The sequence below is a fragment of the Callospermophilus lateralis genome, unplaced genomic scaffold (genome assembly GCF_048772815.1).
Source record: "Callospermophilus lateralis isolate mCalLat2 unplaced genomic scaffold, mCalLat2.hap1 Scaffold_120, whole genome shotgun sequence".
In the NCBI taxonomy this organism is placed as follows: Eukaryota; Metazoa; Chordata; class Mammalia; order Rodentia; family Sciuridae; genus Callospermophilus; species Callospermophilus lateralis.
The window spans coordinates 780,936-808,726 of record NW_027512320.1 but is presented as its reverse complement, the minus strand read 5'-3'; positions in this window follow the sequence as shown (position 1 = coordinate 808,726).

Below are 27,791 nucleotides of genomic sequence, written 5' to 3'. Positions count from 1 at the left end.
AAAATGCAAAACCCCTTCATGTTCAAAACACTAGACAAATTAGGGATAACAGAAATATCTCAACATCATAAAGGCTATTTATGTTAAGCCCCAGGCCAACATCATTCTAAATGGAGAAAAATTGAAGGCATTCTCTCTAAAACCTGGAAAAAGACAGGGATGCCCTCTTTCACCACTTCCACTTAACATAGTTCTTGAAACACTGGCCAAAGCAATTAGATGAAAGAAACTAAAGGGATAAACATAGGAAAAGAAGAACTAAAATTAGCATTATTTGCTTATGATATGGTTCTATACATAGAAGACCCAAAAAATTCCACTAGAAAATTCTAGAATCAGTAAATGAATTCAGCAATATAGCAGGATATAAAATCAACACCCATAAATCAAATGCTTTTCTGTATATCAGTGACAAATCCTCAGAAAGGGAAATGGGGAAAACTATCTCATTTACAATAGCCTTAAAAAATATTCCATCTCTTAACAAAAGAGATGAAAGATCTATATAATGAAAACTACAGAACCCTCAAGAAAGAAATCAAAGAAGACCTTAGAAGATGGAAAGCTCTACCTTGCTTTTGGACAGGCAGAATTAATATTATCAAAATGACCATACTACCAAAAGCACTATACAGATTTAATACAATTCCAATCAAAATCCCAATGACATTCTGCATAGAAATAGAAAAAGCAGTCATGAAATTCATCTGGAAAAATAAAAGACTCAGAATAGCTAAAGCAATCCTTAGCAGGAAGAGTGAAGAAGGTGGCATCACTATACTAGACCTTAAAGTATATCACAGAGCAATAGTAACAAAAACAGCATGGTATTGCCACCACAACAGACTGGTAGAACAATGGTACAGGAATAAAAGAACACAGAGACTATCCCATGAAATTCCAATTATCTTATATTAGACAAAGTTGCCAAAAACATACATTGGAGAAAAGATAGCCTCTTCAACAAATGGTGCTGGGAAAACAGGGAATCCATATGCAAATAAATGAAATTAAACTTCTATCTCTCACCATGCACAAAAGTCAACATGAAATGGATTAAGGACCTAAGAAAAAAACCAGAGACACTGCATCTCATAGAAGAAAAAGTAAGCCTTAATCTCCATCATGTGAGATGAGGCCCCAACTTGCTTAATTAGACTCCTATAATGTAAGAATTAAAATCAAGAATCAATAAATGGGATGAATTCAAACTAAAAAGTTTCTTCTCAGCAAAAGAACAATTTGTGAGTTGAACAGAGAGCCTACATCCTGGGAGCAAATTTTTACCCCTCACACATCAGAGTACTAATCTCTAGGGTATGGGAAGAACTCAAAAACTACACTCAGGGCTGAGGATGTACCTCAAGTTGTGGCATGCTCACCTAGCATTTGTGAGGCACTGGGTTCGATTCTCAGCACCACATAAAAAACAAAATAAAGATATTGTTTCCACTTAAAAAAAAGCTGAAAAAATATTTTTAAAAAAGCTAAACTCCAAAAAATCCCAAATAAGCCAATCAAAAAATGGGCCGAAGACCTGAACAGACACTTGTCAGAAGAGGATATATAATCAATCAACAAATATATGAAAAAAAATATTCATCATCTCTAGCAACTGGAGAAATGCAAATCAAAACTACTCTAAGATTACATCTCACTCCAGTCAGAATGTCAGCTACTATGAATACAAACAACAACAAGTGTGAGTGAGGATGTGGGGGAAAAGGTACACTCATACAGTACTGGTGAGACTGCAAATTGGTGCAGCCAATATGGAAAGCGGTATGGAGATTCCTTGGAAAATTGGGAATGGAACTATCATTTGACCCAGCTATCTCTCTCCTTGGTCTATACCCAAAGGACTTAAAAACAGCACACTACAGGGACACAAGAGCCCAATTCACATTAGCTAAATGGTGAAAACAACGTAGATGCCCTTCAGTAGATGAATGGATAAAAAAATGTGGCATATATACACAATGGAATATTACTCAGCAATAAAAGAGAATAAAATCATGGTATTTGCAGGTAAATGGATGGAGTTGGAGAATATAATGCTAAGTGAAGTCAGCCAATCCCAAAAAACAAATGCTGAATGTTTTCTCTGATATAAGGAGGAAAAATCATAGGGTAGGGAAGGGGAGCATGGGAGGAATAGATGAACTCTAGATAGGGCAGAGGGATTGGAGGGGAAAGTGGGGGCTTGGGTTTAGAAATGCTTGTGGCATGTGATGGATATCATTATCCAAAGTACGTGTATCAAGACATGAATTGGTGTGAATAAACTTTGTATACAATCAGAGATATGAAAAATTTGTGCTCTATATGTATAATATGAATTATGATGCATGCTGCTTTCATATATAAATAAAAAGTTAATAAAAAGGGAAGATAACAGTAAGGAAGTAGCACTATGAAGTATATTACATTAATATTTCAAATCAATCCTACCACTTTCCTCATTGAGTTCACTATTATTTTAATCGATTCTGGTGTTAGCAGTAAAACTCTGACTAAATACTCATCTTTGTACTTTGAGGACTAGATCAAGAAGAATAATCTATTAAGTAGACAGACATGTGTAGTGATTATTCATTTGTTGTCATCTGTCTGTTAACGTGATAATTTTTCAGTGGCACTATTTCACTAGCAACTTATTTCTGGCAAGGGTAATTTATGTGCCTTTCACATAGGATCCTCCACTTGTAAACCAATAATTTCACCTGCCTTTACTCTCTTTCTCACATATGCAAAGTCAACTGTGGATACGGGAAAATCTACAGAAAACTATCTTTAAATATGGTGACCCATTGGTTTACTTTCAAACCAGCTTCTACATTCTTAATTGCTTGTTAACAAAGTCCAAGAAGCAGCACTAGAGAGTAACAATCCAAAATTAAATTTTATCACAGGGAAATTATTGTCCCAGTCAGTCAAATATCCATCAGTAAACTGAGTCAGTGATCAGCTAACTTCAATAATAGAAATTATGCTCTTCTTATTTCCAGAAATAGGGCGTGAATCATGATATATATGTAGCAATGTCTACATAGGAAGTATATGGAATTCTTTCCTTTACAAGAATTTACATACTGTATTAGAATAGAATTAGGAATGGATGCTTAATCTAAAAATATGAAACAGAAAAAAAAGAAAGAAAAAAATTTCAAGAAGTGATAGACTCTTTCCATAAGGAGATAGAGATCCTAAAGAAAAATGAGTCAGAAATCTTCATAATGAAGGAATCAATCCAACAACTTAAAAACTCAATGGAAAGCATCACCAACATACTAGACCACTTGACAGATGGAGATTCAGGCAATGAAGACCTTGTCCCTCTCTTGAAATGTATTCACTTCTGAGTCTCAGGACTTGGTTTCATGGTAATTGGGTCTCCCTGTGTCTCCAGAGGCTTCAAGGGTAATGCTTCACCCTGGCTAGGGGCAACGCTTTACTCTTCACCCAGCCCACCTGTCTCTCCGTGACCCTCCTCCTGCTCCTCACCCACCATGATTCCTCTGGATGCACCTGGACCCTCTCCTCTCTTGTCTTTAGTCCAGGGAAAGGGAGGTAACTGGGTATCATACATTCGACAGCTTGGAATACCTGTTCGGGACTGGACCTCCATAAATGGGATCCTTGTGAATCTGGTATTTTTGAAGAAGCAGACTGGATGAGCCAATTTAGGTGCCAGTGCCAAGAGACAGATGGGTCAAAACTCAAAAGGTAAAAAAGTGGGAGAAGAGGTTGAAAATTTACCCTCTCCCTACCAGCATGTGCATATGTCCATGAGAGATGACACTCTGCTTGGTAAAACTGGAGAGTATGTATAGGAAGAAAGCTAAGGAAATTACAATAGAATGGCTATTTTGGATTTGGGACACTGGTGCTGAAGATATACTCATATTAGAGTTAAATGAGGGAGAGCACATTAGTCACAACCTACTCTACATTACAACAATGTACATATGTAGCTGTAAATGAGGAAAATGAGGACACTGCCATCTCTTTATTGTCCTGGCTGATAGCTTCCTGAAATTATGATTGGCACAACATGTTGAGGTCACCCACGGCACCCTGTGATGGAAGTCCATGGAAGAACTCCAAGACACTCTGAGGAAGTTAGGGTGTAGCAGGCCCTTGATGCAGCAATCTGCACTGGTCCTGATAATGAAGCATTCACAGAAGAACTGAAGGACCATTCTCCTAGCATCTATGAGGCAGTGTCATGGAAGCATGGGGTCATTCCTGATCTGTTGATTGGCATTTGATTTTTCTCAAGCCACACAGGTTCTGGCTGCATGGGATAAACTCAAAAGATGAGGAAGTGAGGTTACAGAGAATATATCTTAGAAGCGAGGAGATCTAAAGGGCGAATGAAAATACCAGAGGTCCAATGAGGAAAAGCAAGAATGATATGCCTTCGTGTTGGAGGGCAATGAAGGTCTTTGTTCTTTCAAAGGATATTTGCGTAGTCTACTCTAGGTTATGGGATGATGTTGCCACCTCTGTGCTGGACATAACCTGAATAAGTACCAACGTTTTATTATTATATTGATGATGTGGCTTTAATATCTGTATCTTTACTCCACCTAGAGACTGCAGCTCACAGAGTTTTGGCACACCTCCAAGACAGATGATGCGGTGTAAATTCCTCCAAGTTGCAAAGACCTGGGGATTCTCTCATGTGTTCAGGGGTTATTTGGTTGTATCCTGCTGTTGCAAATAAAAAGCAAATTTTCCCAATTCCCAGACACAGACCTTTCTGGATGTTGAGATGTTTTCATCTCTGTACTCCATAATTTAGGATTAATGTTAAAGACTTTGTATTTTTCAGTAAAAGCTTGGCCTGGTGGGACTGGGAAATGGAACATCTCAAGCACTTTTCTAAACAAAAAATCATTGTAGAGGAATTACAAGCCTTGGGTATATTAGCCCAAGCACACCCCTATCAATATATTTCCTGCCCTGATTGTTTGAATGGGTCATTAGGAAATATCAAGGCAATAAATGAGTTCAACTTTGGCCTTGGTGACATCCTTGGAAGAGGCAAAGATAATGAAACACATTGGGGATCAACCACTACACACTGTGCTTTCCTGTGGGAAGAGCAACAATAGACTTTGTATTCCACATGGCATTTACATAGCTTGATAATAGGTTATGGGATGGTTGTGGCAGCTCTGATCTTGTGGACAAAAACACAGGAGCTGCCAGAGGGGACCAATTGAGTCTATTGGCCATGGGAATGGCAAAAGGGCCTCAATGATGTGGGTTGTTAGTCCATGGGTATAGGGACTAGACCAAGACATACAAATAGGGGGGAAAAAACCTACCAGTAGAGAATTTTTCATCTCTGCGTTAGTTTCTCATTTCATTATGGTCTGTAACAACTTCATTGTTGACATACTTTTCTTTGCACAAGGACAACTTGAACAAGAAATATGGTATTGTAAATGTGGTGATGGGACACAGGCTGGTACTATTCTCACATAGATTCATCAGGTTGCTTATGTGTTGCTGAATAATCCAATTTGTATGTATTCACTCCTGTGGCAGTTTCCCCTTAGAGCTAAGGTATTTATGTAACAGACAAATATCATAATAGATGTGCAGAATAAAATGATTCCTGGCTGTACATTGAGGTGCCACTGTCCTCCTCTTCTCCTCTCCCGTGGCATCTTTAGGCAGCCACCTTGGTGTAGAGGGAGCAAATGTGAAAACTAGAGCCACAGCTGCAGCTCATGGACACAGCTGGACAACTGCCCTATGGAACTGAACATAAATGTATCTTTCTTTAAGGAAACCAAATAGCATGACTTCCATTATATGTGGAAATAACTAACTATGACAAAGCTTTTTCTGGGGTCCACTATGTTTGACAGCTTGTGGTGGCTGGGTACAACACGGGTGGAAATGACAAGGAAATTTCCTCCCTGTATAGAAAGACACAATGACAATAATACCTCCCTCACCTGGGAAGTTTGGGCTGGCTCCCTTTCCATCAATGTAACTTAACTACTGTCTCCACAGACCCTGACTGGTGGGTGACTGACAGTTGAGCATGTGGACCCCTGTAGCTGACATATGAACAGTTGGCAGTATATTGTGACAGAGATCAACAGACCCCTTTCACTTACTTCTGCATCTTTACAGACATACTGGGGCTTATTCCTGTATTGCCAGCACTGTGTCCCCAACTCTCATCCTTAGCCTGCTTCCTCCCTTTTAATATGTCAATGCAGTGCAGGGGCAGCAGAGATCATAGCGGGGTGGTGTTGGCAGTGATTCAACAGGCAACAGTGGCACCAGACCAGCATACACCGTGTGGCCAGTAGGAGGTCATGTTCCAGGGCGGAAGTAGCCATTTTGAGAGTCAGGATCCGAATTGCTTCTTTTCCAGTTTATCTTAGTTGACAACACTTGGAGACTGGACTCTGGGTTTAGACATGGAGTGACCAGGGAATACAGCAAGAAGCAAACACAAAACCAACAGTCACAAAATCAAACACAGTTTATGCAAACACTTTCCATTACTCTGAGCACTTAGAGTTTCACTCCAGAGACCATTCTCGTTGCTCTCTGCTGGGTTCTATGGAGTCTTTGCATCACAGGACAAATCATATTTGAACAGGACCACTAAAGGTGTTACAGTTTTCAATATGAGGTGGCCACAGAATCTCATGCATGAGACAATGCAAGAAAGTTTTAAGAAGAAATGATGGGGTCATGACACCCTAAATAAAGCAGATTTTTAATGCATTAGGATGATGAAATGGGAGATAAGTGTAGGCAGGTGGGTGTTGGCTAGAAGTGAGTCCATGGGAGCATGCCTTTGGGGTTTCTATTTTGTTCCTGGTGAGTTGCTGTCTCTGTGCTGTTTAGGGGCTATGCCTGAGCTGCTTTCTTCCAAAACACTACACTGACATGATGTTTTGCCTCATCTTGGGCCCAGAGTTATGAACACAGCTGACTATGGATTACCTCTGAAGCCATGGGAAATATTTTTTTCCTCCTCTAATCATTCTTATCATCTTTTTGGTCATTATCGAGACAAAAAAAAAGATTAAAGAACAGAAATAGGTACCAACAAGTGAGTTGCTTGCAGTGACATGCTGACTATGGGGCTCAGGAACTTGTGGAGACTGGTATTTGGAATAGAAATTTTGAATAGTTTCGAGATGTAAGCTGAAAAGCTTTGAACATTGTAAGCGTAGTATATCATGTGATTCTCGTGGAAGTTCTGAAGATCAAAATGCTGATAGGACTGTTGATAGGAAAGACTGTGTTCCTGAGGTTGCAAAAAAGGAATATTCTATTGGAAGAGGAACTAGATGGCAGTTATGTTACATTTACTCAAAGATATTGCCTACGTTGTGCACATTGTGTCACTCTTTTAGAGGCTTGAATTTAGAGATGATGAACTACTTACTCTGGTGGAGGAAATTACAAGGCATAAGGCATTCAGACAGTGGTATGATATTTCTAGCAGGTTGATCCAGGTTTACTGTGATAATGTGGAGCTGAAAGAAGGGTGCAAACTTGAATTTTAGTGGAAATGTTGAAGTAAAACTGGATTTCCAGAAGTTGTGTTTGTTAATGCATTACTGTGATGCTAAACAAATTACACAGTGGCAATAGGGGAAAATGCTTAAGGGAATTTCAGGAATTGGCAAGATTCTATGTCCAATTCATATTCATATCATATAAAATTAAAATTCCCTTGAGAATTACAAGAATCACTAGGAATGGGTTTCACCATGCTCAGTCAATCAGACCCTCAAAGGCTTCCACAGCCATGGTTTCAAAAGACTTAGCTACTGCTTCAGATGGAGATATTCCCTGGATTCAACCACTTGGTGCTGGCTCTGCAGGAATGCAGGATGCTGTCCTGAGGTGGTCATGAAGGCTTCCAACAAGATTTCAAAGGAAGGCCTAGCAGGTCAAAGTATAATGGAGCTAGAATCCCTGTAGATAGTCCCTGAGAAGGTAATTCGTGCAGCTGTGAGAAGAAAGCTGAAGCTTCAGAAGAGAATCCTTGGCTTAAAAGATGCTGGTCATGTGCAATATATGTCAGGTAATGTTACTAGCTGAGCACAGAGCTAGCCTATGTGAGAGGCCAAGGGTCAAGGCTGCCCAAGTCCTTTGGAGCCCACTGTGACAACATGTGCTCCAGATGCTGAGCATGGGGATAGAGGACTTGTTGGCCCAGCTGGGTTTTTGTCTTGACTTCTATCCTTTTCTTCTTTCTATGTGCCAATCTCTCCCTTTTGTAATTGAAATATTTATTCTGTGCTACTATACATGGATATACATAAGTTGATTTTGACTCCTACACAACACACAACTAAGAGTTTGACTTCAGTCCCTAAGGAGACTTTGGACTTGGGCTTCAAGTTTTGGGCAAGGCCAAAACAGTTGAGAATTGGGAATCTCCTGGAGAGTCACTGAATGTATTTTCCATGATAAAATGTTTGTAGTGTTTTGGAGACCAGGGGTCCTGTTAGTTATTGAGATTAGGTGTATTTCAAAAGCTCAAGTGAGGCCTTCAAAATGCTAAGAGGTAAAATTGTTAGATGATGACATTGCTGCCATAATGTATAAGTAAATCCACTGGGTGAATTAATAATTTAAAACAACTACTGTAGTTGGTCGTAAATGAGGAAGATGGGGCATGGCTGGAAGAAGTAGGTCACTTGGGGCATGTCCTTGGTGATTATATTTTGGTACTTGTTCCTCTATTCTTTCTCCTTCATAGTTGTCATAAATTGAGAAACTTCCTGCAAAATGCCCTTCTTCTAGGATGTTCTGCCTTACCACAGACCCAGAGAAATGGTTGCTCATGGCATGAGACCTCTGAAATGTGAGGAGTTCTGCATCACTTTGGGCCCAGAGCAATGCACTCAGCCAAATATGAACACAGTACTTTGAGAAATGTGGTGCTAGGCAACAGCAAGAATATTGGATCCTGAGCTGGGGATACAGCTTAGTTGGTAGAGGGCTTGCGTTACATGCACAAGGCCCTGGGTTCAATACCCAGAACCACAAAAAAAAAAAAAATATATTGATATGGTTCAGAAAGAAAACTATGTACATACACTGGTTAGAATAAAAGGGAATTCACCCTAATAAAAAAGTACATATTTTGCCTGAAGTTAGTATCAAAGAGTCAGGCACCATTACTGACTCCATAATCCTGCTGGACAGTTCCAGGAACTAAATTTCTAGTATGCTGGGAAATCATGGAAGAAAAACTACCAGAGCTTTTCTGGGGCAATTTATGGCCATTTGGAGTAGGTAATTGATGACCCTACATGACTACTTCAAGCACAATCCATACAGATATATAAAGTCATGTAGTATGAATGTTTAAATAACCAATAGAAAAACAGCCCCAGAATAACCCGGAAGAGGTAAACATAATTTTGTGGTACATGTGGGGAAAAAAAGCACAGCAGTGTCCCACAGAACTCTAAGCTCAGACCAGCAGTGGACATTTGGCCTTGTTCCTTACCCTGGGGACCTTTTCTTTTTTTTTTTTTTTTTTTTTTTTTTTTTTTTTTTTTTGTTGACAAAACTGGCGTAGCCCCAAACTCTTTCTTCATCATGCATTCCAGTCACACATCATGAGAGATGAACTCAACAGTGGGCCTTTGTCCTCCTCAGGAGCTGGTGACCCATCTCAACTCCTTTGGTCATTTTGGTGGTATCCTGTCAGACTGCACCTGGTGATCTGAATGGGCGGTTTTCTCGGCATGGACACCGGTCATGATGCCTGGCCCTTTTGGCCATCAGGCACCCATCCATCTGACCTGCAGTGCTCCCGCTCCTTGGCAGGATCACCCTGCTGCTCCAGCAATACCATCAGCCCTGCCTGCAGGGACGCCCAACAAGATACATATCCTCGAGTGCCAGGCTCTGCAGACTGCCACAGAGGCCCTCTCCTACAGGTGATGCCTTCCCCTCTGGGGATCCTGCCACCAGGATCATGGAGGTCCCCACTCTGAAAAAGCTGGTGCTTTCATCCACCAACTCACATGGGATTGTACCATCCCAATTGTATGTCCTTCCTCCTCTTTAGAGATTAGTCTTCCCACCTTTAAACCTTGAAGTCCATTGAGTAATGAAGCCCATGATACCCGATCAACTGCCTGTTCCTCAGAGGAAGAAGAGCTGATAGTCCAAGTGCAGCATGAAAAATCAGTTGTCCTCCAGGAGGCAGAGGAGGGTCCCCAAAGGAGGATACGGAAATGGCTGCCTTGACAAAAGGGTTAGAAACACCAGCAGAGTCTCCCCCTGGAGACTACTCAGGGAGACCTCAGTGTCCTGGGGCCCAGTCTTGAGCTCTGGGAGGGAAGCACCTTTCAAAGAGGACACAAGTACCTCTCAAGAATTTCTCTGTGGTACCTACCATCTGCAGCTCCCACAGACTTGCAGCAGGAGTGCTGACCATGGCTCAGGCTGTTGCAGAAGCTGCACTGCTCCAGGAGAAGACCTGGGCAGCTTCTCACATTGAGAGAATAGGCCAATGAAAGGCTGGACAAACACCATCTGCCTGTTTCTCCAGGCTCCCAGGGCTCAACCAAGGAGTCGCAGGGCCAAAAACATTCCTCTGGTCCATCAGAAAGCTGTCCTCTACCCAGAGCTCATGCCTGGAGACTCATGAAGAGAAAGAAGCCCATGCCAAAGGCCCTGCTGTTGGTCCTACCCTGGCATGGAGTTTGGCTGCCCTCAGCTGCCTAGAAGACTCTTCTGTGTCTAGAGTAAGACGAAGGCACACTGCTGAGGGAGGTTCCAGAAAGAATAGTGATCACATACGATCACAGATGAAGAAGAAATATTGTACAAAGGAAAAAGGACATAAAGATGGACTGATGAAAACAAACATTATTTCTCTTGATTCCTGGGGGTTTTTTAGTGCTTTCTTAAATTTTGTGCCCAAGGCATGTTCACTTTACCATAACTTGAGGAAGTGTCTCACCATTCAATGTGAATAACTGCACATTAACCTATATTCAATAGGGTCCCCCCACCTCCTATCTCCATCCTTAGCTATCCAGAGTTTGGCTCAATATTTTGAGATAATTAACTTCTAAACTTTCTCTTGGAGGAAGACAGGATATCTGAGACTAGCAATTGTTGTTATGCAGACACCCAGAAAATTTCCTGCTTTTATCCTTACATGGGATGCTTTTTATTAATACTCAAGTATTTTCAATTCCTGCATTTTTCAATCCCCAGTTCCAAAAAAATAAACAAACAAAATAGGAGAAAATAAAGACATTTTAATGACAAAACAACTCAGGAGTTAACTAAGAGACCCTCACTATGATAATTAAAAAACAAAAAAACTTCAGAAGAATAGTGATCACATAAGGAAGATCACAGATAAATAAAGAAATATTGTGCAAAGGAAAAAAATATTGTACAATGTCAATTGACTTCATTTAGGGCTTTCTCTACTGCTTCTTAGGTTTCAGTTTTGTGAGGGTTCATGAAGTCAGTTATCAACTATCTCTCCTGGCATCCAAAATTGTGTTCTTCTCTTCTATCATCAAAGCCCTCATGAATTTCTAATTCTTCAAATTTCTTTTCCTAATGCAAATTAAAACTGCACTGAGATTTCACCTCACTCCAGTCAGAATGGCAATTATCAAGAATATAGGGGCTTTGGTTGGGGCTCAGTGTAAGAGTGTTGGCCTAGCATGTCCGATGCCCTGGCTTCAGTCCTCAGCACCACATAAAACAATAAATAAATAAAATAAAGTTTTTTTTTCAAAGACTATGAAAAGAAAAATTGCATTAAAAAAAGAATAAAGTGACAATAATTGTTGGTAAGGAAATGGGAAAAAGGGTACACTCATACATTGCTTATGGGACTGCAAATTGGTGCAACTACACTGGACCAATTGAAGATTCCTTTAAAAACTAGGAATGGAAACACCTTTTGACCCAGTTATCCCACTCCTTACTATATATCCACAAGATAAAATCAGTATACTACAGTGACACAGCCACATCACAATAGAAGACACAGAAGCTCAATTCACAATAGCTAAGCTATGGAACTAACCTAGGTACCCATTAACAGATGAATGGATAAAGAAAATGTGGCATCTATACACAATGGAATATTTCTCAGCCACAAATAAGAATGACTTTATGACATATGCTGGTAAATGAGTGGATCTGGAGACTATCATTCTAAGTGAAATAAGCCAATCCCCAAAAAACAGAGGTTGAAGGTTCTCCCTAATATGTGGATGCTAACACAATGGGTGGGTGGAGCTGGTTGGTAAAAGTTCAATGGATTAGACAAATGAGAATGAAAGGCAGGGAGAGGGGATAGGAATTGGAAAGACAGTGGAATGAATCTGACATAACTTTCCTTTGTACATGTGTGAATACATCACAGTGAGACTCAACATCATGTACATCCACAAGAATGGGATTAAAATATGATATATTCCGTGTTTATATAAATATATCAAAATAGATTCTAATGCCATGTATGGCTAAAAAGAACAAATTTAAAAATTTTAAGCAGAGAAAGAAAAAAAAATTTCTTTTCCTAGCATGTTAAAGGAGTTTTGGTTGCATGTGGAGATTTTTCCAGTCTGCCATATTTCACTTTTAGTCCATCTCCTGTGAATGTATCTTTACCAGAGATTTCCCCAGCAGACCTTCCCTTTCATCTCAACCCTCAGAGCTAAGTCACACTCCCAATCTCAACCAATCTCAAACTGACTCAAACAAAAAGAACAGACGGTCGTGCTGCTTTGGGGTGGTGTGAATGTTTGAGACCCAACACAGCGGTCCCTTCTGAGGTTTGGATGTGGTTGTCCTCCTAGGTCCATGTGTTGGGATCCACAAGGGGGGAGGATAGAGAAGGGGTGGATCCTGTAAGAGGTGAGGCCAAGTGGGAGGCCTAAGGTCATTGGGAGAGTGACCTCAGAGGGACACTCTGAGCACAGAAAAACCCTGGTTTCTGTCTGATGATGTGATTTTTTTCTTCACCATCTCACATCAAATCACAGGATGTGGCAGAGCCAAGAGGGCCCTGACAAAAGCCATGCCTTTGAACTTCCAAAACTATGAACTAAATAAAACTCTTTTTTTAAAAGAACTTAGACTGCCTCGGGTATTCCATTATAGCCATGCAAAAGTGACTATGTAGTCACCTTCAAAAACCTTAATCAGGGCTTAGAGAGTCAAACTCCAAACCACTACTCAAATGAGGAAGTCACCTCTTAAAGACAATGGTCATGTCTCTTAAAGGTTTCTATCTTTAGCAATGGCTGTGGTTGTTTGACTGAGGGATAATCTATTTCACAAATACAAGATATGGAGAACATACTTATGCATAAATGGTGAAGTGATAAAGGCAAAATGAAACTGAGATTAGAACAGGAGTAGGGGGGAAAGGAAAGTTAAAGTCTGTGTTTATACTGTCTGATTTGCAATGGGCTAACCAGGAAGAGTGACCCTTTCCTTTTGTGTGAAGAGGCATATTAAATGTCAAGAAGCTAAAAGACAGCATGAAGGTAGCTCTCAAGCTAAAGACTAAATCAAATTACTTCAAGGCCTGTTCTCTTAAGATCATGTTTATATAACAATGGCCAAATGCTCTAGGATAAAAGTTTGGCCTGTTTGGTTTACTGTGGTCTTGTATTTACACCTGAGACATTCATTTGGAAATCCTAGTTCTATTTTGCAAGACGGTAAAACAGCTTCTGAAAACTTTAATCAAGTGATGTTTGAGTCTGAAATTAAAATTGGACACGATCATAATTTGGCTTAATATGTGATATTAAAGAGAATATCAATTGACTAAATAGAATAAAGGTCATGAACTCTGTGTTTGAGGAGGAAAGAATTAGAGACAATAAGCCCAATGCCATGCCAACCAACCCCCTTGTAGTACTGGGGGTTAAATCCAGGGGCTTTCGCATGCTAGGCAAGCACTCTACTACTGAGCTGCATCCCCAGCAAGAAAACTCATTTTTTCCACTTTGCTTTACAGGGTTTGTTGAGAGTACTGAAAGTACTTTTATAATTTTATCCCTTTATTTTCTTTTTTTTGGGAAACATTTAAAAGTCGACACAGAGTAATTCTACATATTATTACATATAGTGAGATGTTTGAATATATGTACTCAGTTTATCAATTTTTGTGTTGTGAACATTCATTAAATGTACTCTTTAAAAAATATTTATCTTTTAGTTGTAGTTGGACACAATTCTATTATTTCATTTATTTTTATGTGGTGCTGAGGATCAAACCCAAGACCTTGCACTTGTTAGGTGCGTGCTCTAAGGCTCAGCCACAACCCCAGCCACATTAAATGTACTCTTTTTTTTTTAAAGGGAGAGAGAGAGAGAGAGATAATTTTTTTATATATATTTATTTTTTCGTTATTGGCGAACACAACTTGTTTGTTTGTAAGGGGTGCTGAGAATCGAATCCGGGCCACAGGCATGCCAGGCAAGCACGCTAGCAATTGAGCCACATCAAAGCCCCTAAATGTACTCTTAAATGCGTATGTTGGCATAGATTTGGAGTGTAAGTATCTGAATTTATCTAAAACTATTATTTAAATTTGGCATTCATGCAGAATGCCAGAAAGTCACTAGCCACTTGGAACATCCAAAGAACTGAGCCACAAATTTTTGAAAAATTAAGATATATAAAGTCATGGACTACTTTTATAGAAAATTGAACAATTGATTGCTTTAAATTTTATGTGTTTATTTTTTAGTTGTAGTTGGACACAATACCTTTATTTTATTCATTTATTTTAATGTGGTGCTGAGGATCAAACCCAGGGCCTCACAGGTGCTAGGCAAGTGCTCCACCACTGAGCCAAAACTCCTGCCTTACCTTGAAAGTACACAAAAATAAATAGTGCAAGTACTTTAGTGCTTTTTGTCTCTGTTGTCCTGTCGGATACATTGATGAGACAATTGACTTTCCTGTCCATGCCACAATTTTAAATGTATTATGCATGTGGGAAAGATAACAAGTTTCTAAATATGACTTCCTTTTCCAGAAAATGTCTGAGTTTAGACAGAGCTGAAGAAGCTGAGTGTGGTGTGCTCTGATCAGGAGGAGAGGTCCAGTCTTCAGGGAGATGGTCTAATTGGGCTTGTTTGGTGATTAAGGGGCAGACAGCTCTGGCTTTGGAGGACAAAATTTCCCTGGCCCTCGCCACAGCCCCTTCTATCTCCTTCAGCAATTGTCAATATTTGGTCCCTAACACAACCACACCTGTAGAATAACCATGTTGGAATGTTAAAACTGGCATCGATGGGGCAAAGCCTCTCCTTTTTCCAGACAACAATGCTCTGGCTAAAGGGAGTCTCACCTTCCACATCACCACCTCTGACACCAACCAACCAAGTGCAAAAGCTGTGCCTAGAAGGACTGCTCCCATTCGGGTTGTATGCACAGGAGTGCAGATGCATACCTATGAGACTGAGCAATTTCTGGAGGCTGTGCCGTGCCCTTCCAAGTACCCAAAACTGGCAGCTTGGAACTCTGAGTGTAACACAGCTGGGCTGGTCATATTTGCCAAGTTTCCTTCAGAATTAAAACTCAGCACTTCAGTGATCATCTCTTGAGAAGGGGTTCCTAAAAGTTCTGAAAGTTTTAGACAATGACTTGGCATCTCTCCTTCCAGAAGACCAGTTCTGAAGATCAAGGCATCTCCTAGGTGCCATTTCTGCATAGCAGCAAGCTGACCCTGGCTGACAACAACCTGTTGCCAAAACTGTTGAGATTAGGAGGACTCTTTAAGATGCACTGAGTGTATTCCTCACAATGAGAGGGACATACCCTTTTTTATGGCGTAGCATGTGGTGGTTTGGAGATGAGGTGCGCCTGAAAAACTCATTGGAGTTAATGAAGGAATGTTCAGAGGTGAATGATGTGATTATGAGCATGGTGACCTGATCAATCAATAAATCCTTTGGGTGGATTAATAATTAGAAAGGATCACTGTACTGGGTTATAACTGTGGTTAGGTGGGGCATGGCTGGAAGATGGAGGCCACTAGTAGCATGCCCTTGGAGATAACATTTTGCCATTTGCTCCTTCTTACTCTCTGCTTTGTGGTTGCCATGAGGTAAGCAGCTGTCCTTCAAAATGTCCTTGTGCCCCAATGTTTTGCTCCACCTCTGGCCCAAGGCAATGGAGCTGGCTGCCCATGGACTGACACCTCTGAGACATGAAACGTTCTGCGTCACCTTAGCCCCAAAGCAATGCAGTCAGCCAAACACGGACTGAGATCTCTGGAAAATGCAATGGTAGGCAACAGGAAGAACACTGCACACCCTCAATGTGGTGGAGAGAAAAGGATGTGTTTATGCTTTGGTCAGGATGAGAGGGAACTGCTCCCAAACAAAATATACATATTTTACCTGAAGTAATATAGGAGTCAGGCACCATTACTGGCTCAAGGATCCTGTGGGACAGTTCCAGGGACAACTGTAATGGTTTTCCAAATTGATAGTATGGTGGGAACTATAGCTGTAGTTTTCTGAAGGCAACTGATGGTGGTTTGACTCTGGATGGCTACAGTCATGTCCAGTAGAACCGTGGAGATATTTTTGGAGCCCAGTAGAATGACTGCCTAAGTAACCCAAAGGAAAGCAGCCTCCGAATGACCCTCTGGAGGGTGAGAATAACTGTGTGGTGGGTGTGGGAGAAGAAGCAGCGCAGAGTCAGGAGGAGCCTGAGCTCAGACCAAGTGGGGGTGGGGGTCTCTTCACCCTGGAGCCTTCCTTTGACCAACCGTCTTGGCTCAAGTCCTTTGTGCGTCATGCATTCCAGCCACACGTCACAAAGGCTAAACTCCAGTTCAGCCTTTGGTCGAAGGAGGAGCTGGCTTCTCAGCCAAGCTGGTCTGTGCTGACTAGCCTTGGACTAGTGTGGGACTTCTGCCTAGTGACGAGCCCCAGGTGCCCTCCATGGGCAGTCTTCTGACCAAGTGCGGTCGCAGGCCCCTCCGCAGGGCCCTCTTGGACCGTCAGACTCCTCTCCGCCTCGCCCGGGAGACTCCCTCTCCTCACAGGGACCACCCCGCTGCACCTGCCTCTCCCCTCAGCCCTGCCAGCAGGCGTTTCCTCCAGGATCCCAGACCTCGGGGGCCTCCTGCTGCTGGCAGGGATAGAGGCCCGCTCCTCTGTCGGGGGATCCTGCTGCCGGTGGCCTGGGGGCCGTTCCCCAAAAAGCCAGTGCTATGGCGGAAGAACTCGCGCATGTTGGGACCCTTGACAGCAGTAAGGGTCCCCCCTCCTGGCCGCAGGCCACTCCTCCTGCCTTCAGTTCCTCAGCTCATCCACCAAGCTGAGGGGCCCATGACACCTGCTCGCTGCCCTCTTGGTGCGTCTAAGGGAGCTGAGCTCAGGGCCCAGGAACAGCGAGAAAAAAGAAAGATCCACCAGGAGGAGGAGCAGGAGAAGGAGAAGGAGGAGGAGGAGAGGAAGGAGGAGGAGGAGGAGGGGGGGGAGTTGGTGAAGCTGAAGGAGAAGAAGGACGAGAAGGAGGATGAGAAGGAGGAGGAGGAGGAGGAGGAGGAGGAGGAGGAGGAGGAGGAGGAGGAGAAGGAGAAGGAGAAGAAGGAGGAGGAGGAGAAGAAAGAGGAGGAGAAGAAGAAGGAGGAGGACACTCGGGGAGACCTCAGTGCCCTGGAGGGAGAGAGTGTTCCAGAGAGGGTCCAGATGTCTCTCAGGAAGCTGTCATATGGGAGCCCCGCCACCTGTAGCTCCCAGGACCCTGCTCAGGGAGTGCTCCTCCTGCTTCAGGCCCAGGGCCACTCATTGCTCCACACGTGGGCCCAGGAGCATGTAGGTGAACTGGATCTGCCTGTCTCTCCAGCCTCCCAAGATGCCATCCAGGGAGAGCAGGGCCTAAAGCCGACCTGTGTTCTATCCCAGAGTTGGCCCTCACTAACTGCTGCCTCCAGGAGGCCAAGTAAAAGAAAACGGCTCATGCCAGTGGCCCTGCCATCACTGATTTCCTGGCATCAGGATGGGCTGCCCCCACCTGCAAAGCGGCCACTTTTATGTACAAAAGGCACCCTGAGGAGGGTTCAGAGTGCCAGAAGTAACAACGTGGAGCCTGAGGCAGAGGTCGCCCAGGGCGGAAGAGAGGCTCTGGAGGACTGCACCACCACTGTCCATTCATCCTCCCCACCTGCAGGCCCTCCCTGGAATGCAGGCCCCCTCCCCCCACCCACTGACCCCTCCCCCATCCCAACCAACCTTGCCAGCAGGCAGATGGAATTCCAGCCTGCTGGGCCCCTGAACCTATCCATCCCTCCACCTCCTCCCTCATCTAATATTCCTCTGCCTCTTCCCAGGAAACCTCCTTCTCCCTTCAGCCCCAGTACCCATGTTGGAGTTACCCCTAATGTGTTTCACCTTCCCACACCTCTTACCCAGGTCCCTTTCCCATCCAATCCTACCTCTTCCAGAACGGAATCCCCAACCCCCATGTGTATTGATCCTCCTCCTCCTTTTGATCCTCCTCCTCCTCCAATTCCTCCTCCTCCACCTCCCCCTCCTCCACCACAACCACCTCCTCCCCTTCCTTCTTCTTTTCCTCCCCCTCCCCCTCCTCCTCCTCCTCATCTACCTCCTGCTTTTCCTCCGCCTCCTTTTTCTCCTAATCCTTCTCCATTTCCTCTTCCTCCTCCATCTCCTCTTCCTCCTCTTCCTCTTCCTCCTCCTCCTCATCTTCCTCCTCCTCCTCATCTTCCTCCTCCTCCTTCTGTTCCTCCTTCTCCTCCTTTTCCTCCTCCTCCTTCTCCATTTCCTCTTCCTTCTCCTCCTCTTCCTCCTCCTTTTCCTCCTCCTCCTTCTCCAATTCCTCTTCCTCCTCCTCCCATTCCTCCTCCTCCTACTCCTTTTCCTGCTCCTCCTCCTCTTCCTCCTCCTAATGTTCCCTCTCCTTTGACTACTCCTCCTGCTGCTCCTCTTCCTCCTCCTCCTCATTCTTTCCCAATACCCACTCCTGTCCCTTCCACCCACAACCCCAATACCCAGGGCCAGCACTCCGTCCCTCCAACACTCACAGCCATGTCATCGGCTCACCTTTCCCAGCATCCTGCTGTGCTGCCTGAGGACATGGCCATGGACACTACCCCCCCTTCCATGGCGGTCATTTTCCCATCTTCTTCGTCCAGTGACAGCTCTGGCCCACACCGCAGTGTCCATGGCCGTAGGCAGCACAGGCAGCCAGCAAAGGGACCAGTCTTCCCTGGCCTCCCAACCCTTCAGTTCTCCCAACCCAACCCCAATCTGTCCCATTCCATTGTCCCACCACCCACCCCTCAGCCTGCATCAGGGAACCCTGCTGGACAGCAAACAGCCTCTCTTCCCAATGCCCCCATGGTTACCATGCTGCCAGTGAAGGTCCACTCACCGGCCTCCACCCTGGCACAGAAGGCCTCTGCACCACCAACCTCCCAGGCTGCCAGTGAAGAGCCCATGGATACGACCCCTCCTTCGAAGGCTGTCATGTTCTAGTCACCTCCTGCCTGCCAAGTTCTTAGTCTGACTCAATTTGGTAAGCATGGCACACACCTCCACAGCTATTTCTATATTGTAGACCTGGTGCCACATATTTGGGGTTTGATTTCTGCTTGCTATTTCTTCCCAATATTACTTTGGAGGTAAAATGTGCTTTGCAAATGTTGGCTTTTGACATAATAGCTGAAGACTCAATCACCAATGAAGCAGTATATGTGTGTATATGCACACACACACACACACACACACACACACACACACACCAGAAATGCCACAGTCTTTGTCTCTAAATTTTAGAAGTAGGCAAATTTGAAAATTTTCTAGAAATATAAAGGAGACTAAAGAGATGTGATAAGTGTATGAACTGTGGGAGCCTGGACTTAAATCCAGCATGGAGGATGACAACAGGACAACTAACAAATTGGGCTGTAGACTGGAGGAATGTATTGTGTCAATGTTAGTTTCCTGAATGTAGGAATTTTTCAGGGTTATGGGAGAGAATGTGCTATCCTGGACAATTCACAGCAGAGTAAAGGCATTAAGTGTCCAGGGGTGTGAGACACAAATACTCCTCTCAAACTGTTCAGAAAGGTTGAATTAGGGAAAGAGGCAAGATAAAGGACATGTGGCAAAATGTGAAAAGTCTGTGACTCCTCCTAGACATTCCAAATAACTCTCATGGAGAGGCAGGAAATAAAGTTTGTCCAGGCAATTTCAGTCGTCTTGTCTCCCCCACTAGGAAGAAAAGTTTTGCATTCATTTGCAAATACACTGACTTCAATATTTCACATGTGTATATGAATATTTCAACTATTATAATATAGATCTCTCTCCCTCATTGATGGCATGTTAAAATCTTTAAAAGCTGTTTGCTCAACAAGATTGGTCAACAAGATTTGTTAGATCATTTAGAAAGGCCATATCGGGATTCTCTTAACAGTCTTATGACATTTCTAAAGTTTAAAAATCCTGCAGAATAAAAAACATCTAAAATTAGAATAAAGAGTAAGTAACTGTGGATTCGAACTAATGTAAGAATGAGTGAAAGTAGAATTGGGCTTTACAGGAGGAAATGTGACCGGTCCAGAAACAGGGCAGCAATGAAGTTATGTAAGTTGTCAAGAGTTTGATAGCACCATGACTTTGACCATGAGACTGTTCCATGATGCGTGCCCTAATGAGAAGCCTGAGGTGCCCGTTTCCATGACTCTGTACACTATGCTTTGCTTTGCTTCACATTCTCTATATTGAAGAACCTGGAGTAGAGCAGCTTTCTATTTCTCAAAAACATTCCATTTAATTTCAACTGGAGGAAGAACTTTCTAACATGTGGGACATGAGTAGTCACATTGGGTTGGCCTTCTGATCCTCAGGTGGGGTGTTTGTTGTCATATATAGCAGTTGTCCTTGGAGAGGATCAGTATTCAGGGTCAGGACCAAGCAGCAGAGAACTCAGCCCATCACAGGTTGAAAGTAGAGCACTGCAGAAACAAGGGAATAAGGACGCTGCTCTTTTACATCCACTCTCCAACAGTTTTCATTTTCAATCAGAGTACTTAAGTAGGATTGATTGTTCTTCCAATGGTAATGTCCAGTTCTTTGTTCTCTCAAGAGCCATGCGTACCAATTGTAGCATAAAATATTTTGCTTAGAAATATTTTTCTATTACATTGAGCCTTTATAGTGTCATACACTCTGTGCAAAACATCACATCATTTCATGTCAATTTCACAATTCTCTGAACTAGATATTATGAGTTCCAGTTTACAGGTTCATAAAATGAGCTTTACGGAGGGAAGCTTCGTTACTTTTCTTTCAAAGACACTCAGTGGTAAGAAAGAGCAGAGGTGATTTCAAATCTGATTCCAAATCCATAATGATTAACCTGTATACTCGACAAACTTTACAACATGGACTTGCTGAAAAGAGGTTTATAAACTGCTTTATGAAGAGTTTGTAATTAGGCATTCAAAATATGCTACCAATATTGGGTAACCATGTGTGCCAACTAGCTTGTAGGACCGTGACAATGAAATAACTTGTTGAAATTAATCATGGAATAAATATAGAACAAAAAATGCAAAGAAGAGATATTTTCACCGACTATTTAAAATTAGTATGAAAAGTACATTTTAAAAGGAACTAACAAATTGTAATAATATTCAAAATGCAATAATCCAGTCCTATTTGAGCTTAGCAAAAAACTATATCAACACTTTGTTTCCAAATCCTATGACTTCTCTGAGGATACATTTAAATTTATTATTGTGAATGTTTTTCAAACCATAGCTCCATTAGGCGTCAGATATTTCACAATATCTGATTTCCTCTTAAACACTAACCCTGTGCCTTCCATTTCTGATATCATCTTCAGCACTCACCCTGTCTCTTCATTTAAAGGAAGTTCAGTGAAGTTCAATTTCCCCCAAATTACTAAAAAATATCAAATTCAATTTTTTTAAAGGTCTGAAAGAAACAAGAGTTTAATAAGATGCCGACCTTGGTTTCTGTTCCTCTCATCATTTCCTTGAAGTATCTTAACTCAGCTAACCATTTTGTTTTTTTTGGTTTTTTTTTTCTTTCTTACTTTTTTTTTAATTAATTTTTATTGTAGGTTGTTCAAAACATTACATAGTTCTTGATATATCATATTTCACACTTTGATTCAAGTGGGATATGAGCTCCCATTTTTACCCCATATACAGATTGCAGAATCACTTCAGTTGCACAACCATTGATTTACATATTGCCATTCTGTTGTCTGTTGTATTCTGTTGCCTTTCCTATCCTCTACTATCCCCCCTCCCCCCTCCCCTCCCCTCTTCTCTCTCTACCCCCTCTACTGTAATTCATTTCTCCCCCTTATATTTTTCCTCCTTTCCCCTCACTCCTCTTGTATGTAATTTTGTATACCCCTGAGGGTCTCCTTCCATTTACATGCAATTTCCCTTCTCTCTCTCTTTCCCTCCCACCTCTCATCCCTGTTTAATATTAATCTTCTTCTCATGCTCTTTGTCCCTACTCTGTTCTTAGTTACTCTCCTTATATCAAAGAAGACATTTGGCATTTGTTTTTAAGGGATTGGCTAGCTTCACTTAGCATAATCTGCTCTAATGCCATCCATTTCCCTCCAAATTCTATGATTTTGTCATTTCTTAATGCAGAGTAATACTCCATTGTGTATAAATGCCACATTTTTTTTATCCATTCGTCTATTGAAGGGCATCTAGGTTGGTTCCACAGTCTTGCTATTGTGAATTGTGCTGCTATGAACATGGATGTAGCAGTGTCCCTATAGTGTGCTCTTTTTAGGTCTTTAGGGAATAGACCGAGTAGTGGAATAGCTGGATCAAATGGTGGTTCCATTCCGAGCTTTCCAAGAAATCTCCATACTGCTTTCCAAATTGGCCGCACCAATTTGCAGTCCCACCAGCAATGTACAAGAGTACCCTTTTCCCCACATCCTTGCCAGCACTTGTTGTTGTTTGACTTCCTAATGGCTGCCAATCTTACTGGAGTGAGATGGTATCTTAGGGTGGTTTTGATTTGCATTTCTCTGACTGCTAGAGATGGTGAGCATTTTTTCATATACTTGTTGATTGATTGTATGTCCTCCTCTGAGAAATTTCTGTTCAGGTCCTTGGCCCATTTGTTGATTGGGTTATTCGTTATCTCATTGTCTAATTTTTTTAGTTCTTTGTATATTCTGGATATTAGGTCTCTGTCTGAAGTGTGAGGAGTAAAGATTTGTTCCCAGGACGTAGGCTCCCTATTTACCTCTCTTATTGTTTCTTTTGCTGAGAAAAAACTTTTTAGTTTGAGTAAGTCCCATTTGTTGATTCTAGTTATTAACTGTTGTGCTATGGGTGTCCTATTGAGGAATTTGGAGCCCGACCCCACAGTATGTAGATCATAGCCAACTTTTTCTTCTATCAGACGCCATGTCTCTGATTTGATATCAAGTTCCTTGATCCACTTTGAGTTAACTTTTGTGCATGGTGAGAGAAAGGGATTCAGTTTCATTTTGTTGCATATGGATTTCCAGTTTTCCCAACACCATTTGTTGAAGATGCTATCCTTCTTCCATTGCATGCTTTTAGCCCCTTTATCGAATATAAGATAGTTGTAGTTTTGTGGATTGGTTTCTGTGTCCTCTATTCTGTACCATTGGTCCACCCGCCTGTTTTGGTACCAGTGCCATGCTGTTTTTGTTACTATTGCTCTGTAGTATAGTTTGAAGTCTGGTATAGCTATACCGCCTGATTCACACTTCCTGCTTAGCATTGTTTTTGCTATTCTGGGTCTTTTATTTTTCCATATGAATTTCATGATTGCTTTCTCTATTTCTACAAGAAATGCCGTTGGGATTTTGATTGGCATTGCATTAAACCTATAGAGAACTTTTGGTAATATCGCCATTTTGATGATGTTACTTCTACCTATCCATGAACAGGGTATATTTTTCCATCTTCTAAGATCTTCTTCTATTTCTCTCTTTAGGGTTCTGTAGTTTTCATTGTATAAGTCTTTCACCTCTTTTGTTAGGTTGATTCCCAAGTATTTTATTTTCTTTGAGGATATTGTGAATGGGGTGGTTGTCCTCATTTCCATTTCAGAGGATTTGTCGCTGATATACAGGAATGCCTTTGATTTATGTGTGTTGATTTTATAGCCTGCCACTTTGCTGAATTCATTTATTAGCTCTAATAGTTTCTTTGTAGACCCTTTTGGGTCTGCTAGGTATAGAATCATGTCATCTGCAAATAGTGATAATTTGAGTTCTTCTTTTCCTATTTTTATGCCTTTAATTTCTTTCGTCTGTCTAATTGCTCTGGCCAGTGATTCGAGAACTATGTTGAACAGAAGTGGTGAGAGAGGGCATCCCTGTCTTGTTCCAGATTTTAGAGGGAATGCCTTCAGTTTTTCTCCATTCAGAATGATGCTAGCCTGAGGCTTAGCATAGATTGCTTTTACAATATTGAGGTATGTCCCTGTTATCCCTAGTTTTTTAGAGTTTTGAACATAAAGGGATGCTGTACTTTGTCGAATGCTTTTTCCGCATCTATCGAGATGATCATATGGTTCTTATTTTTAAGCCTATTGATGTGGTGAATAATATTTATTGATTTCCGTATATTGAACCAACCTTGCATCCCAGGGATAAATCCTACCTGATCATGGTGCACAATTTTTTTGATATGTTTTTGTATCCGGTTCGCCAGCAGTTTATTGAGGATTTTTGCATCTAGGTTCATTAAAGATATTGGTCTGTAGTTTTCCTTCTTTGAAGTGTCTTTGTCTGGTTTAGCAATCAGGGTGATGTTGGCCTCATAGAATGAATTTGGAAGTTCTCCCTCTTTTTCTATTTCCTGAAATAGCTTGAAAAGTATTGGTATCAGTTCCTCTTTAAAGGTATTGTAAAACTCTGCTGTATACCCATCCGGTCCTGGGCTTTTCTTAGTTGGTAGTTTTTTGATGGTATCTTCTATTTCCTCAATTGAGATTGGTCTGTTTAGGTTGTCAATATCCTCCTGACTCAATCTGGGCAAATCATATGACTTAAGAAATTTATCGATGCCTTCACTATCTTCTATTTTATAGGAGTATAAGGATTCAAAATAATTTCTGATAATCTTCTGTATTTCTGAAGTGTCTGTTGTGATATTGCCTTTTTCATCCCGTATGCTGGTAATTTGAGTTCTCTCTCTTCTTCTCTTCGTTAGCGTGGCTAAGGGTCTGTCGATTTTATTTATTTTTTCAAAGAACCAACTTTTAGTTTTATCAATTTTTTCAATTGTTTATTTTGTTTCAATTTCATTAATTTCAGCTCTGATTTTAATTATTTCTTGTCTTCTACTTCTTTTGCTGTTGTTTTGCTCTTCTTTTTCTAGGATTTGGAGTTGAAGTATTAGATCATTTATTTGTTGGTTTTTTTCTTTTTTTAAGGAATGAACTCCAAGCAATAAATTTTCCTCTTAGAACCGCTTTCAATGTGTCCCATAGATTCCGATATGTTGTGTCTGTGTTTTCATTTATCTCTAAGAATTTTTTAATTTCCTCCTTGATGTCTTCTATAACCCATTGATCATTCAGTAACCTATTGTTCATTCTCCAAGTGATGCATGATTTTTCCTTACTTCTTTTATCGTTAATTTTCAATTTCATTCCATTATGATCCGATAAGATGCATGGTATTATCTCTACTCCTTTATATTGTCTAAGAGTTGCCCTGTGACATAATATATGATCTATTTTTGAGAAGGATCCATGTGCTGCTGAGAAAAAAGTGTAACTGCTTGATGTCGGGTGGTATATTCTATATATGTCAATTAAGTCTAGGTTATTAATTGTGTTATTGAGCTCTATAGTTTCCTTATTCAACTTTTGTTTGGAAGATCTGTCCAGTGGTGAGAGAGGTGTGTTGAAGTCTCCCATGATTATTGTATGGTGGTCTATTAGACTCTTGAACTTGAGAAGAGTTTGTTTGATGAACATAGCTGCACCATTGTTTGGGGCATATATATTTATGATTGTTATGTCTTGTTGGTGTATGGTTCCCTTGAGAAGTATGTAGTGTCCCTCTTCATCCCTTTTGATTAACTTTGGCTTGAAATCTATTTTATTTGATATGAGTATGGACACTCCTGCTTGCTTCCGAAGTCCATATGAGTGATACGATTTTTCCCAACCTTTCACCTTCAGTCTATGTATGTCTTTTCCTATCAAATGCGTCTCCTGAAGGCAGCATATTGTTGGGTCTTGTTTTGTGATCCATTCTACTAGCCTGTGTCTCTTAATTGGTGAGATTAAGCCATTAACATTTAGGGTTATTATTGAGATTTGGGTTGTTCTTCCAGCCATATTTGTTTATTTATGTTACTAAACATGGTTTGTTTTCCTCTTTGATTATTCCCCCCCCCTTTACTGTACTACCTCCCGCTGCTGGTTTTCATTGATATTTTCCATTTCCTCTTCCTGTAATATTTTGCTGAGGATGTTTTGAAGAGATGGTTTTCTAGCTGCAAATTCTTTTAACTTTTGTTTATCATGGAAGGTTTTAATTTCATCTTCCATCCTGAAGCTTAATTTCGCGGGATACACAATTCTTGGTTGGAACCCATTTTCTTTCAGTGTTTGAAATATGTTATTCCAGGATCTTCTAGCTTTCAGAGTCTGTGTTGAAAGATCAGCTGTTATCCTGATTGGTTTACCCCTAAATGTAATCTGCTTCCTTTCTCTTGTAGCTTTTAAAATTCTCTCCTTATTCTGTATGTTGGGCATCTTCAGTATAATGTGTCTAGGTGTGGATCTCTTATGATTTTGCACATTCGGCGTCCTGTAGGCTTCTAGGATTTGGGATTCTGTCTCATTCTTCAAGTCTGGGAAGTTTTCTCATATTATTTCATTGAATAGATTGCTCATTCCTTTGGTTTGGACCTCAATACCTTCCTGTATCCCCATGACTCTTAAGTTGGGTCTCTTTATGTTATCCCATATTTCTTGAATGTTCTGCTCATGGTTTCTTAACAGCTTTGCTGAGCTGTCTATGTTCTTCTCCAGTTGAAATACTTTGTCTTCATTGTTTGATGTTCTATCTTCTAAGTGTTCTACTCTGCTGGTAGTATTCTCAATTGAGTTTTTAAGTTGGTTTATTGTTTCCTGCATTTCCAGGATTTCTGTTTGTTTGTTTTTTATAACCTCTATCTCCCTGTATAATTGATCTTTTGCTTCTTGGATTTGTTTATGTAATTCATTGTCGAAGTGGTCGAAGTGGTCTTTCATTGTCTGATTTTGCTGTCTAATGTCTTCCTTGAGACTCCAGATCATCTGAAGCATGTATATCCTGAATTCTTTATCTGACATTCCATCTGCTGCAGATATTACCTCTTCTAAAGTTGAGTTGACCTGCATTGCTTGTGGTCCTTTCTTTCCTTGTCTTTTCATACTGATCGCGTTTCTTTCTGCTTGGTGAAACTGTTGTGTTATTGATTTTTCCCCCTATATATTTATATTGCTCTTGTATAGCTGCAAAGTCTCCCTCGCAGGCTTTGGCGGTGGCTCTGCCCCTCCTCCAATTGAGGCAATGTGCCTACCACGCCAGGAGGCCGCTGTACCTGTACTTTCGATGGGCCTGTTCTTTCGGTAGTCACAGGTCCGCCTACCTTGCAGGCGTGAGCAGTGGCTTTGCCCCTCCGCTGGCCACTAGGCCTGTTCTGTCTGTCGGTTGCAGGTCTGTCTACCTAAAAGGCGCTGGTGGC